Consider the following 16,435-nt stretch of genomic DNA (forward strand, 5'->3'; position numbering starts at 1 on the left):
TTCACTTGAGTGGTTTCTTTCCGCAGTTGTCGAGTTGGTGGTGCGGAGAAGGAACAAGAGCGATCAGAGACGAGAGAGGACTTACTCCTTGTCTTATTCCCTCTCTTCTTACCTGGTCTTTTAACGACTGCTCTTCCAGTCTTTAACTCAGGCAATATCCCAGATTCAAATATTTTATTTCTTAATGTGTATTGACTGGGGGGCTCTCCTCCCTCTTCTTCTAAGGTGGCTCCAAATCTGGTATTTTGCTCTGATAAAACAGTAGGCTCAGTTGAACATTCAACATTAATGATAGGCTCAGTAGACTCAGTTGTAGTTTCAAGATTTGCAACTACTATTTGCGAAATATCAGCAGGTCTATAACCATCACCCAACCTCGCTTGTTTACTTTTGCCTCTGCCTGTTACCCTCTGCCATATTGCACCATATTGGTGGTCACATCTGGTCACGACTGACTGGGACAAACTCAAAGTTTGATGCCAACCGCATGGGAGCCCCTGTCGGATACACTAAGCGGGAGGCCTCAGTCAAAATGTTACCTTCTCACATAGTCCTTTTCCTGGAGCTTTTTCTCTCGACATTGAGCAACACTCCACTTCAAGTCGGATTGCATCAACATCCTTGGATTGGTTTTCTGTCAGGCTCCAGTGAAATCCTGAAAGTCTGGAGCACCAGAGCTTTCAGCAGAACAAACCTGAAATCTAGACCTGGTTGTGGTTGAAGGTAGCCAACTTGACTCTCAACGTGGAGTTGGTCACCTTATGGAGCTTTTAACCCAGAAGTTCCTAAACTTTACCAAACTTCTAGATCTTCTTCCAGAAGGTCTCCTTGAGTGTTCAAAGGTTCCACAACATCAATCCAGAGGTCTAGAATCTCTGACATGGTCCTTGGGATGTTGGGACAACAGTTCCCACAATGCACCTGGCCACATTCTTAAAAAAAGTCTATGGGGCGCAATTCAGGATGGGGACTTTTTGGTGGAGATGATGCAGGTGGGCTCTGTTTTCCTGTAGATTGCAGGAAGTTCACTTCTTAATCCTTGATGCAAAGCAAAGTACTTAGGGCTGCAGTCCCCTAATGTGCAGCAAGTGCAGGCCTTTGGGGTGCAGAATAGGTTTCCCGCAGGGCAGTCCATCTTTTCCTTGCCGATTCAGGCAGCAGACCTGAGTTGCTCAGCTACTCTTCTATATTAATGCTGTGTTTCTGATTATCAAGTAAGGGGGCACCCCTGACCAATGGGATGTAGGGTGCCTTCCAGGTGTATGACCACTTCCTCCTAAGTTTTGCATATCCAGCAGAGAGAAATTCTCTCTATGAAGGTTAGCTAAGACTGAGCCAATCAACTGGTGGGGCTAAGAGACCCTATTTATCCCCTTATTTCCATCTCCTTGAGTGGCTGGTATCGTAGGTTGTGGGGGTAAGCCTGTCCTGTCCTAAATTGTAATTCTCTCTTTGAAGATCAATTTGGACACCCCTCCCTTATCCTGCCTTTTGGTTCTGCAGCTGCAGTTCTCTAGCCAGGGGAAATTCTTTGGGGGAGATTTACACAATAGTCACGCAATGCAGCGCAGCTCTCCGCGAGGCTGTACTGCGTTGTGTGACAGGAAGGGAGAAGGAGAGTACCATATCATCAGAGATATGGCTCTCTCCTTTCCCTTGCGCTGATTTAGCGGCTGTGCGCCATGCACAAAACCTTAGCAACCTAGCGCTAGGGTGTGTGCATGAGTCTAGTATTGGTTTTGTACAGGAAGGGTACCCTTCTTGTACAAAATACTATTCCTAGACACGATAGAAAGCTTTTCTGACTTTGTATGCATGCTGCACAGTGCAGCACACATTCAAAGTCAAAAAAGCACAGAGAAAGGAAAGCATTTCTCCTATTAACGCCTCCTTTGAAGGGGCATTCACTTTTGGTGCAAAACCATGTCTACAAATCTTCGTAAATATGGTTTTGTGTCAAAAGGCATGGATGGTTGCATGAGAACACCATGTTCCACCCCTGTAGCACCCCCTTTGCACTAAGTAATGCAAAGCAGTGGTTCGCGCTACTTTGAGGGTGCTTTCCAGTGCAAAACAAGTTTTGCGCTGGAGAGTAAATAGCAAAAAAAACATTTGGCACTGGTAAGCATCACTATTGTGGCACTAACCCAGCACAAAATGTTTGTAAATCTCTCCCAAAGTCTTTGTAGCAGGCCATTTCATACCTCATTAAGACAATTTGGCTCAGCCTGACAGGCTGGCCAATCAGGAGAGGGCAGCTGGAAGGCTGGCTTTTGGCTTACAGAAAATAAACCTTAATAACTTATTTTCTGTGACAGTTATTACAAATCTAACAGTGGCAAGTTGTTGGATTGATCATAACTATCATTTTAAGTCCGTGAATGACATTTTGTCTCACTCCTGTCAAAATGTATACTTAATTAAAATATTCCAATGTTAGCCTATGAAGTTAATTATCTACAATTGTGAAAAATGAATTTGGCAGTTTTTCCCCTCACCAGGACTTAAAAAACATATTTTATAATGTTCCTGCTTATAGTTACATGGCATCCTACTGCCGGGGCAGTCGAATTTGCATATCATTTACTTTTTAAGACAGTCTGCAAAGCAGAGACAGCAGACAATACAGCAGTGCATGATTCATTGCAGGAAATCTACTGGGCCTCTTAATCTCCATGCCCTATTATATGCTAGAGACATATAGATAGTCTAAATTCCACTTGCCTTACAGGGGGTCTGTCGTTACCAATTGTAATGATGCCTAACCACCATATACCTTAGACCCAGAGCACTGCCCTGGGTCTGGTAAGTAGAGCCTAGGACACTGTTATGATTTTGAATGTACCCCAATAAATACCTGGGTAGTCACCTAACCTTTTATTTACATTTACCAGGCCATTGTACCACATAACGGTTTTTGGTGCTGACCTTTCACCTAGTTCGGTGCTGCATAAATGTTGTGAAGTTCCTAAAAATCTATATAGGATATGCACATTTAGACAACATAAATGGTGGGACTGGTGTCCAGACTAGTTCACAGTGCCACTATGACTCCTCTTACCAAGGAGAGAATAGTTTCTGGCAACTATCGAACATGACAACCCTGCCCCTTAGGGTTTGTGGAAACAGTATAGTACAGTACCTGTTGGTCAGTCACTTGTGCTCACTTTTTCTCAGAGAGATACACAGAATAAACAATTGAGGACGTTTTCAATAAGTATTTATTGAACAAGGATCATTCTAGCATAAAATACTTGTGGCTGGGAACAATTCGGCCTCTTTTCGAAAACAACCGAAATTGGAATTTAAACAAATGTTTTCTTTTTTCTCATTTACTGAGCACCATGAGTTTCAGGCGTACTCAGTTGCTCAAACTATATATGAACATATTCCATAGGACTTATAGAGCTTTTTTACCATATATAAAAAGGATTTATAAAGTTTTGATGCATTTTTTATAACTTTTAGAATTTTTCTCTTTCTGAACACTTTAACATTGTTTTTATGATTAATTAAAAGGACAATCCTTTCTTTAGTAAATTGTCCGGTTAGATGAGGAATGGGTGTTGTAATTTGTAATGTACCCCAAAATAGGCCTGGGTAGTCACCTGACCTTTTACCTACATTTACCCGCCATTGTACGACATAACGTTTTTTGCTGCTGACCTTTTTCGTAGTTAGTTGCTGCATAAATGACACGTGGTTTCCCTGAAAACTGGCCTCATTTAATATGCATGAGGGTTCTCAGAATCACAGCAGGATTACCATCTTCTGCTTAATAACTGTGTATAAGGTTCATCACCATTGTCATCCTCGGCCAACATGACACAGCAAGGAAGAACCCCTGAGGGTACCTTTTTGGATGTATAAGCGCCATATCTTTGCTGGGGTAGGCAGAGGAGAAAGAATTCCATGCTGAGACGCTGAGGTTCCTGCACGCAGACACTCCAGCACACAGCGGTCTGACATCCTTTGTGGGGTTGCCATCTCGAGACCAAAACGGGGTCCTTCACTCTCCCACATCAGGTAATGGGGTTGGCTCTATCCTAAGGGAACTCAGAGTCAGTTACTACCAGTATCAAACAAAATAATCAGCGTGATCAGGGCAAAAAGGAAGACTTACTCACACTGCACAAAGCCCACTAACAAACTCAGTCACCCTTCTTGCTCATGGATGACTCCTTTCAAACCCACCCACAATTTCAAAAATAAACTATATAGCTGTGGATAATATCACAACAACATTTTCCTTATTTTCACTCCACTAATAAACAACCAAAGTACTTCTTATGCTCAACTCTTTTAACACAATAAAAAAGACGTCAAACAACCACTCACATACTAAAATAGTAATAGATTTTGAAAGTGCAATGATATACCAAAATGCCCTTATCTAGATACAATGATTTACTAATTTGCTCTACTTTTTATGAAGTTAATGAAAGAAACTAACCCCACTCCGCAACTGTTTTAAGGACACCTGGGCTGATCGTCTGTGCTACTCAGAGCACAGGTGCAAAGCTTGGTTCCTTACAGATTGGTGTGATGTTTTCCATAGTACTCTAAACAAAAAGACAAAAAACTAATAGTCCCACAGAAGGATTCACAACCCATTACAATATGCTATATGTGGACTCGCCTGTACATCAACCAGCTTATTGAAATCCCTCAAAAGGAAAATAGCTACCAAGACTTTAGAATAAAGCACTCACTGTCCCAAACCTTGCAATCCAAACTGTCTAAACAAATACAACATAGTCACGACATACTAAATATTAAAGTATGAATCTACTAGAAACTATTTATCCTAGACTATCTTTGCTCTACAGCATGCTCCCTACTCTGACACTATAAGATTTAAATGCTTCAACAAGAGAACAGTGTCCACATAGAACTACTTCTATAAACTTCGATCTAAACGTCTAAACCAAATCCAAACACAAATCAGATTCTTTTATTACTTATTGTTAATTTGAACTTCTGCTCAGCTTAAAAAGTAATAAAAATGTAACCCAAACAAAGCGCAACCATCTAAAGAAAACCGTTAAACACCTTATCCTCAAAACCAGTAAAGACATTTTTTATTATCAAATAAACTCAATAAAAAAACTATGACTCAAACAGAATTCAAGTAAACACACATTTGCATACAAAGAGATACATTAATTAATTAACCTTCTTATTTCCAATAACTACATAAAACCATTTTTTAAATGAAACAATGAGCCCATGTTATTTTTAACATAAGGTAAACCAAGAAATCTCTCCTCAAACTCATTCATGAGTTAAAATATACCTACAATTCTGAACACTAGAATGTCTTCTCAGTCCCCTTCTTCTGCTATTGTACCACACACAGAAATGAGCAATTAATGGAAACATTCTAAATCCCCCCTAAAAATGTGCAAATGATCCATCACATAGGCAAAGCCCAAAGAACACCAAAAAACCTCTTAAAGACTCGTAACAACACAATAATTCAAATAAATCCACAATGATCTCAGAAACAATTGGTTGCTTAAGAAAAAAAAGAAATTACCTTATTTGAAGTCTTCACCAGACCTCTGAAGAAAGCAATAAAGCAAGTCCTACCCCCACCCAAAACATATACATTAACAAATAACCCTCAAAGAAAAGACAATATTTTAAACACTTTAGACACACATTAAGACAATTACACATTATCTATCTCCCTATCAAATAAAAAATGCATGACTACATAATATCCTTCATTCAATCTAACTAACTGCGAAAATCATGACTGTGCACCAGGTTGTATATGAGGAATGGGAAGCGGTGGTACCAAATATTCGGACATAGACTGTTTCCGAATAATTTGTGAAGAAATTTGAAACAGTGTCATGCCAAATACTGTATAATATTGCAAAGTGGGATACAATACTGTAAATCCAGTTTTTTGTTTTTAGCTGTGTATACTTTGTATTCCACGATAGTTCTTGGTTGTTTCATCAAAAGGGACTGGAATATGGAAGGTAAATCATTACATTTATTTGCTCTAATAAGCCGACCAACTTGCCAAATACTGTGGTGGAAACAATGTATGGGAAATTAAATATTTCAATGGTTATCATTTTAGTTTTTGGTTGTTTATGGGTATCTGTTTCAAAGTATGCACATAATAATGATCTTCACTTAGAAAGGGAGACCTTTGCAGTATTATATGTATGAGCCCCTTTTTCAATGACCATATTGTGTTAAGAAAATCTTCTATTATGTGCAAAAGTCAAGCAAGAGACCTGCTCAATGTACTGGGGGTGTAGACTATCTGAAATTTGAATATATGGTGTGTTCATGTGTTGCTTGAGCATACAATTACTTGAAAAAAACAAGCAACAAGGGGCGTTTAGAAAAACAGGAACAGTTTATTTAATTAATTAATTCCTCCGCAAGCACAGTCACAGGCATAATTTCTGAGGACTTTCTCTATTTCCAAACAGTCAAACATGGGTTTTTATACAGTTCATTGAATGCTTTAAAATAGGTCCAGTGATCCCTATTTGGTAATTAATGTGAACCTCTGTCTTTGGAGTCATACATTAATGTATTGGATGAGGAATCCAGGTGCACCTCCACCTTGTGTGGACACAATACGGCCTTTGGCTAATGTGTCGATATGTCTAGCATGGGGAGCTCGTAATCACTGCATCTACTGTGTCTGATGTGTCCTGATTGGCTGTGTATTCTTAACTTCCTTTGCCATCTGAATTTATAGTGTTTTGGGAACACGTGCACTCCTTCCGGCCATGTGTGCATTATTAGGGCCAATCTCCCTAGACCATTGTGGTGTCCTTGTGCCTCTCTGTGTGATTGATCTGGGATTTCCTGTTCGCACGTTTCACTGCCAGCTACATGCCACCCCACCTGTGTCCCGTCTATCAGTGACCTCAGAACTGGTCTCGATACCTGCCTAAATACTATGGGCCCGATTCACAGAACAAACTTAAGACAAAATCCTAAACTTAGTACCATTTTGGTATTCACAGAATGCACTTACTACCTCTGGTATTCACAGAATGAACTTACTATTTTTGCGATTCACAGAATAAACTTACTACTTTTGCTATTCACAGAATGGATTTACGACTCCTAACTTTACGTCCGCACTCGGGCCACCACTGGCCGGAATCCCCACCTCCGGGCCAAGCCCCGCCTCCGGGCCGGAAGCTCCGCCTCCGGGCCGGAATTTCCGGCCCGAGTGCGGACGTAAAGTTAGGAGTCGTAAATCCATTCTGTGAATAGCAAAAGTAGTAAGTTTCTTCTGTGAATCGCAAAAGTAGTAAGTTCATTCTGTGAATACCAGAAGTAGTAAGTGCATTCTGTGAATACCAAAATGGTACTAAGTTTAGGATTTTGTCTTAAGTTTGTTCTGTGAATCGGGCCCATAGTTCTGAGTCGGGGTTGACGTGGAGTTCAGAATGGGTAAATATGTCAATTTAAGATGCAATTTCGTTTTTGTAAATTAATGTATCATTATTCACATTGACAATGACTGTTTCAATATTCATACATGGGTACAACAAATAAATCAAGCTAGTGATTGGTCAATATAGTGGATGGTCACCTGAATGACATATTTTCTAGTCAAACGAGCCATCTCCATTAAAATTTCAGTGAAAACCATATATACAATGGGCACAATGTATGGGGATTTGGTGTAGGACAGTGCAGCAAGTCAGCTTGCTGTGCTGATCTACGCCAAAGTGAAATTACATGAATGTACTTATGCAAGACGGGACATTCCTGTCCATTTTTCCTCTGCTGGTGCCATTTTAGCAGCCTAGCGCCAATGCAGGCACCCTTGCACCATAGTGCAAGGGTGCCTGTGCTGTCGACAGGATTATTTATGTGCAGGAAGGGGCCCCTTCCCATGCAGAAACAATCCTAACAGGCGTTTTCCTCTTTCTATGTGTGCTGCAGAATGCAGCACACGCAGAAAGAGGAAAAAACGAGAAGAAATAAAGTGATTTCTCCTTGTTACGCCTTATCTCCAGAGGCGTGAAGGTGTTACCACTTCTCCAGCTTTACAGACTCTCATAAATCTGTAGAAGTGTCAAAATCCATGGGTGTTTCATGGAAAAACCCACCGCAACTCGCATGGAATGCTTCCGAGTGCAGAGTAAAGCAACACATCGATTTGCTTTGCCTTGCCTTACGCCATATCTATGAGGCCATTCAAAGCCACACATAGTGGCTTTGGGTGGCCTCATAGATATGATTTTGTGGTTTGTGCCACCAGAGTGTCACGAAAAGTGACACCTAGGTGGTGCAAGGGGCTCATAAATATACCTCCATCCTCCTGAGAGACCCAATAAGCAAATTGTTTAATGCATCATTCTTCCATTATGGGTAAATTACACTTTTTTAACGCTGTAACAGCATACTCACCACCAGCAAGAAGACAGCAAATTTCAGTACCAATTCTGCAATAAAACCAGAAAAAAATAAGGAATATAGTACCTACTTGGACACACACAGGAGACAAAAACGTAATTGATCTGTGCACCACAGGCAGAAAATAATGTAAACTGGCACCTGCAGCAGAAAATAAATAACATGCATTGGATACTTATATATTACGAAATCATGCTGGAAGTAGGACGCCATTAGTTTTTTCGTTCTGCTTTGATTTTAACAGCTATGCTTTAATCATGTTGGGAGACTTTTCCCAATTACTGTAGCTAGGCGCAAATGACACAGTTCCTTGCCTTACTAATTGGTTGGGATGAAACCAATTTGTTTTGTTTTCTGCATTATTGATTTGTTGTGCTGACCCTTGTTTGAGGTACATACAATCTGACGCATGGTGCCACCTAAAGATTGAACTAATGAACATCGAATTACCCCTTAAGACATGGCACTGAGGTTATAGCAGAACAAAGGCTTTGTAGCATAAATTAACAGCCTCGGTTGTGCCACGCATTTTATAATAGGATTCGGAATTTCTACCAAAATGTATGACTTAAGGTGCAATGACTGTCATTTTTCATTACCTTGTTTTAACACAGAGTGAGCATTATCTGTTTTAGCATTCTCATGCAATGCTTTCAGTACACCTTTTAGGACAGTAAAAGCAATAGTTATCTACTGCTAATGTTTAGTTCACATGCATTCCATGAATAGTAAGTCCAAGTTTATTTTCAAAGCCAAATACAATCAAGTAACTTTAAAACAAACTTTTGAAAAACCCATTACATATACATTTAATTCATTTTTATGCATGCATCTTTCACCAGTAGTTAATTTAATGCTATTGCTACTAATAATATGATTAATATTGTTACTTTTACTATTAATATTAGATAATCATGTGAAAGCTCATTACATTTCTTCACATCTGTATGAAATGACCATCTTTTCATGATGTACCCCAAAATGTTTGCCCTATTTGTTTTTGTTTGGCTGTAGAACTCTATCTACTTGCCCCAATAAAAAAGTGCCTCACAATTTAATGTGGTTTAATTGTTGTACTTCTAATTAACGTATTTAACTCACTTATAAGTCCATAGTAAAGGACACCAAGGGCCAGATAGATGTACAACACATTTTACAGGTCGCAAATGGCCCATTTGGTCATTTGCGACCGGTAAAATGCATTTTGCAAACCCTATTTTGCGAATCGGTAACCTGTTACGGACTTGAAAAATAGGGTTTGCGAGTCACTATTAATAAGGGGTGAGCCAAGGGCATCCCTTCCTAATAGTGAATCGCAGGGGGATGTACAATTGTTATGAGAGTGGAATGTGGTTGCAAAACAATTGCAATTTATTGCCTATTTCAAGGAGGTGGTAAATTACTCGTAAACAGGAAAAGGTCCCCAAGGGACCACTTACCCTTTGTGATTGGCAGCAAATACGTTTTTTAAGAGCAGGCAGTGGTTTTCATTTTTGATTTTGAAACACATCCCGTTTTCCTTTAAGGAAAACAGGAATAATTAAAAAAATAAGTTGCTTTGATTAAAAAGCAAACGCAGACATTGGGGCCTCTTGTGCCCAGCAGGCCACCATTCCTGTGTTATTGACCAGTCCCAATGGCTCACAAATTGTGACCTGCCTCGTGAATATTGATTAGGCATGTCATTTGCAATCCTAATGGGAATCGCAAAATGTGTCTGAGACACATTAGTACATTTCCTTTTGCGACTCACAAATTGTGAGTCATTACAATTTGGAAATTGCGATTTGCAAATGGAAATTGTCGTACATCTGGCCCCAGGAGTACCCAGGGCTTGTATGTTAAAGGCCACTAGTGGACCACAGTAACTGTTGTGCCATCCACAACAGAGATAGTGTAAACACGTCTTTAGGCCTACTTTTGTAGTCTAACTGGAGCAGTTTAAAAACTGCAGTTTGTTCTGTCAAACCAAAACTTTTGGCATGCCTAAATCTTAAATATTAATCAGTCACCCTAAGTATTCCTAAGTAGACCCAGGAGTCACGTCTACCGACAAGCTGGTGGCAGGCATACATATGGCATTCCCAGCACCCAAGAGCAAAACTGGACCAGACAAAGATCAGAAAAGGACTGAACCCACTGTTTAAGACTTGAGAAGAGCCTCAAAGGACTGGACCTGGTCTTCCTTGTACCTAGGACAAATACGTGGATTCAAAGGGTTAGGAAGCTGACCTCCTGTTCAAGATACAGATACACAACAAGCTACAAGAGGCATTTTCTGAAGATTCTCAGCTGCCCAGTACTAACCAAACCTGTCCTTGAGTGTGGCCTTTATGGGAGTGAGTCCTGGCCCCAATGAGCTGTTTTCGAGGTCCTGGAACCATTAGATGAGTTGGAATGGACATCTCCTACCAACCCTAAAAACCTGAGTCTAACAAACCATTTGGCTACCTAGATCTCCAGAGGACTCAGAAGAACCTGTCAAGCTGATCTAATCAAAATGCATTGCAACTTGACTGAATGTGCCGGTATCCCCCTCTCTGAGCTGTTTCTTGATGGCAGGGAGACGGCACCCAGCCTTGTGGAGTCCTGTGTAGCTACAGCCTATAGCATGTCCTGCTGGAGGAATCCAGGCTTCAAAAAAAATGTAGCTAAGCATGAACAAAGAAATCTTGAGTGGGTGAAGGTGGTAAATGTATTTGGCTTGTGTGGGACTGTCCTTCGGCACAAAATTCAAATTACCCCTGCTCAGAGCTCTCCCATCAAAAACCAGAGACTTCACCTGGACTTCATCTAAAGCCTATTTGACCTCATGGAGGCCTCCTCTGACACAGCCTTCTGCCTTGTCTCACTGAAGATTTTGGACTTTTGGTCCCTGTATCTTACCAGAGCTCCTTTGTGGTGGACTTTAAATGGCACCTATGTTCCGGTGAACCATGACCATTAGATGTTGTTTGGTGCTTACCACTTTTTGGTGCTTTTTTTATTTAAAACTTTAAAAATACATATCTCCAGTTCCACGTATTTACCCCCCTTCATTTGTTAACATGTATTCTTTTTTCCATTCGGATTTTTCTTGTATATTTGTTTTGACTTGATTCATCTTTTGGTACTGCATAAATATTTTCCTAAATGCATCTAAGTTACACTTACCTGCTCTATGCCCCAGCTAACAGGATGTTGATCTCATGTTGGTTTAGGAACTGTAGTGGTTCACTCTGAAATTGGGTTTAATATTTAAGGTGGGTTGTCATCCCAATTAACGAATAACCACATTCCTAACAATATCATTTGTTAAAAAACCATGATTTACAATTTCTGTTGTTACTGCAGTCCAAAAATATGCAACTCAGATGACTGTAAATAAATGTAAAATATTTTTAGACAACATACAATACTATAGACTATTGGGCCCTCTACAAATCACAATGCCTAGTCAGTACAGACTGTTAGCCAATTCAGAGTCTAACACAAAGAGAGGTATATCTCAATGGGGCAATTCATCATTTATTAACTGGTGAAGACACTCTTTTTTATGAGGTGACCCCAATCTAGTATTCCATATAATTCTATCACACAAATGAGGGTTTAAAAGGCTGTCCGAATTCTTGAAAACAATCTGTGTTTTTTAATTGAAGGTTTAATTCCCAGATCAAATAGATAAGCATGTGCTTCTCAACCACCATGTAGCGTTATCAGGGCTTATTTTCATCAGGATCGCAGAGATCCTGACTTTCTGACACCATGGATGAAAGGGTGAAAATTAATATCTTGCTACTGAGCTTGAAGCAAACATTAATACATTTGATTTCCATACTAATGGATTGATATAACATAGAAAATAATGCTAGTAATTGGCCCCTATGAACCAATGTATTAAGTATGAAACACTTGTTTGCATTTTTCAGAATTTTTTTGGGGACGAGATCAAAGTTAATGATTAAAGCTAAATTGTGACTTAGGACAAAAGGTTAGTGGAGGAGGATTGGCAACATATTGGTGATGTACCAAATCTTGTAGCTATGATACACCACCAATGTTGTAGAGTTAGATATTCATGCATTGCAATGTCATTTGAAAGACTCAGAAAACCATAATAGGTGCAGTAATTCAAGAGTGTGCAGTTTACAGGAGGGTGCTGAATAACAAGACCTTATCACCTATTTGACGATGTTTCACCTTGAGTTGCTGTGAAAAGCAGGTTTACCTTTCCTAAACGTAAAAAGAAACTATATAGCTCCAACCATCAGATCTAAGTAACCCAAGATAGCTCTAAAGTTACAAATGCCAAAAAGAAAGAGTTCCTATGTATGAGACTAATCCTCTGGCAATTGAACATCAAATATGGTATAACTCATCAATGCTACTTCAAGATTATTCGCAAAGGAACCTCCACAACTTTCAGAGATCTCGGTCATCTCAAATACTATATATGAAAACAGCTGAAACTGAAACTTTCACTTTAAAACCTTCATAACTCTTTGCCTTTTATAGCTACTTTTGTGATGTTAGGCCTTAAATTACTTCAATCTCTCCAAAAATGTATCACTATCTCTTAGGATGACATAAAGAGAAATTTTCAAAATGAAAATATATGTACGTAGATTGTTTTTAATTTTCTTTTATACGCAAGAAAATTTAATGTCCTCAACTAATACTTATCTGCTCTATTTTACACATAGAAACTTTAAAAACATATTACACTCATCAGTGTTATGAGTTACCCTGGGCGTAGTTCGCGTAGCCGCGCTTCGCGTAGCCGCGCTTCGCGAAGCCGCACTTCGCGTAGCCGCGCTTCGCGAAGCTTTGCGAAGATGTACTTGCACTACGCGACCTTAGTGGAGAAGTGTGGCTCAATGGTTAGAGCGAGAGATCCGGTAGTTGTGAATTCTTATTCTTTATCACCCTATTATCAACTCCATCGCATTTATACATAAGGTGAGGTTCTCTCGCCATACACTCTCATGTTTTCTCCGTGTTTTCCTCGGCACGATTTCTATTTTTAAAGCTACCTCCCCTATTTACATCACTATGGTGATTTTCACACTATTGGGTGACGTTGATTCTTTTCCTTTTTATTAATATAACGCAGACCAGTTTTGTAAAGCCTTTTCTCCAGGGGTATGTAGAATAATGTACCCACGTGGGTTAAACACGATTGGTAGCCACAGGATTTGTGAAGTTTAATATTGGAGCATCATATTATGTGATTCTAAGTTTTTTTCAAATATGCAGTCCGTGTTTACTATGTTCTTTTGTCCACAGATTTCCCCTGACGAAGGGACATCTAAGTCCCGAAATGCATTGGGCTCACCTTTAAGCCATCTAGTGAACAATCAAATGTATTATGCAACATAGATTTTACTTTGTTAGTAATGCATCCAGTTGATGATTGTAAATATTCATTGTAATGTTTGAACATTGATTTAACCACCTTTGTATACTTTCATTTTGTATATGAACTAATATACAATATATGCTAATTTGAGTTGGACCGTTGAGTTTGTTTTTCCATGATAAGGTGATTATTTGTTTAGGGTCTGAGGCACCCCAAGCACAGTGCTCAGTGTCAACCATCAGTTGGTTGTGTTTTTGCTTCTTCAATGGTTAGAGCGGCAGACCTCGATGCAGAGCACTGGTCCGGGACCAGGGTTCGATTCCCGTCGCGGCAGGGTCTCGGGCTATAAATTCCGCGGACCGGATATTCTCGCCTCAGTGCCTATTCTAATCATGGGTCCCACGCTGCAACTCTGGGCAATAGCTTGCTTAATCTCCACAACGGCCCCACAGCGCTGGGATGCCTGGCTTCACCCTGGGGATGCCCAGGAGTGGACATTTCACAGGGAAAAAGCCAGGAAGGGTTCCCTAGCAGTATGAGTACAGCGCCGGGAGACCCCGGACCGGGGTAGCTGTGCGCTATATAAGTACAAGCACATTTACATTTACCTCAGCGTAGCTTCGCGAGCTTGCGTAGTTGCTTGGTGCGCCCGTTCGCGATGGCTTTTTCTTGTTCGGGAGCGCGGTGAGTGTGTTCGGGGAGTTGTTTGCATGCTCAGGGGATATATCTCGCGATCTTACCCATGCGGTCGCCAACGGGCGCGGCTATCTTGTTTTTCAATTGTCCCGCCCGCTCGCGATGCCTTATTTCCTGTTCCGGGTCGCGGATAGCGTGTTCGCGATGTGCATTGGCGTGTTCGGGAGCGCATTTTACTTGTTCGCGATGAATAGTACATGTTTGCGAGAAATATTGCGCAAACTTACACACGCGGTCGCGAATGGGCGCGCCCATCTTGTTTTTCACTCTATGCTATGGTTCTGGGCCTACTTTTGTATCCTCCCTTTATCTTTGCAATCCTTTGTCTTTAAAGCATTTTTTCTGACTTTTTTAGTTATTATCTATCTCTCTCTTTGCCTAAGTTTATATTTTGCATTTTATTTCTACTTTTAGTGTGTTTTTGTTACTTTTATAAAGTTATTTCTATCTTCTTCCCCCTAACTTTTTTTTCCCCTTCTAACTTTTCTTTTCCGCCTCCCACCCACCCCAGCACTATGGCCAAGGGCACACCGAGTGCCAAGGGCAAGGGACCTGCAGGAGCAGAGAAGGGCCGCCTGCCTTGCGGCAGAATGCGTCCTGCAGGGGTGCAGGCCCGGCAACTGTTTGGGGAGGAGGAGGTGGCCGCCCTTGTTTTCTTCATCCAGCGCCTCCTCCCCTTGACCTTGGCAGCAGGCGGCAGCCCGGCTCCGGGTACGCTACCCAGGAGCGGCACCATCGGTGGGCGAAGGAGCGCTGGGCCGTGTTCCGGTGCTCTGGGGTCCGGCGCACCTACAATCAGCTAGCCCACCGGTGGTCCGACATCCTGGACCGGGAGCAGGACCTGTTGGACCTGCTAGGTGTCTAGGTCGTCGTGCTTGGTGAGTAACTGATTGTGTATATTAAATTTGATGAACAACAAGATTACTGCTGCGTGCCAAGCGTTGCTGGTAAATTACGTTCCAAAAAGCAAAATGTTCTTTGATTTAAGGACCCAGGTGCTCGGTGGTACTCTTACTTGTTTGCAACTTAGTTTGCGCTAGCTTGTGCTGATGCTGATTATGTAAGAGTTTATTTTACAGAACTGAAGTTAGGTAATGCGATTTGCTAGAGAGACTCTAGTCCTTCCATTGTCCTACTGTGAAATAGTGGTGGATGGATATTGGATACTAGGTTTAGTTTGTTAGTATTAGTTAATAATTGTTTTATGCGGTCTGCGTGACGCCTCCTCTGTCACTGAGTGCTGCTTACCCCAGTCCTCCGTCGAACCTTTTGTACTTTGTTTAGTGAGTGGTAGGCTTAGCATGGTCAGTCAGTAGCAGAACTAGATCAGAATCATGCAACCAACCCAAAATGTGTTGTATGTATGTATGCACTAATGTATGCATGTGTCCTCCATTTCATCTATGCATTTGATGGCTGAAAAAAATGGAAATGCAGACTTAGTGAACAATTGGCCCGTCTGGAATAGGTGGTGTAGGTTAGGTGGTACTTACTAGGCTTCGTATTGTAATTAGAATGATTATGGAACACTGGAGTGTTCATAAATAAGTAGGTGATCCGTGAATGCAGGAAGAAGCCAGTAGTCGATCCATCTGATTAGATAGGTCAATTTTATTGCAATTGTTGTTTGTTTCCTAAAATGTTGTTTGACTTATTTTTCCAAATGATTTATTATTATTTGTTTCACAGCACTCCTTAATTTTTGTCTCTTTCTTTATTATATTTTACATGATCATCAGCACCACCCAGGGGCAAGAAGACGGGGTCGGAGTCGGCGGGGGAACCACAGGACCGCTCCTCTACCGAGGCTCCTGCTGCTGGCCCCAGTAAGTCCTCCAGGGGTTATATTGACATTTATATTTCTCTAACTTTTACTGCATCTTTTTTTTTCAAACTATAAATTATGGTTCCACTTTCTAATTCTATTTTTTTACAAAAGCTTACTTCTTTGACCTTGACTATCTGTTTCCAAATTCTGTTTATCCCTGC

Source organism: Triturus cristatus, chromosome 8 (assembly GCF_964204655.1).
Source record: "Triturus cristatus chromosome 8, aTriCri1.1, whole genome shotgun sequence".
Lineage (NCBI taxonomy): Eukaryota > Metazoa > Chordata > Amphibia > Caudata > Salamandridae > Triturus > Triturus cristatus.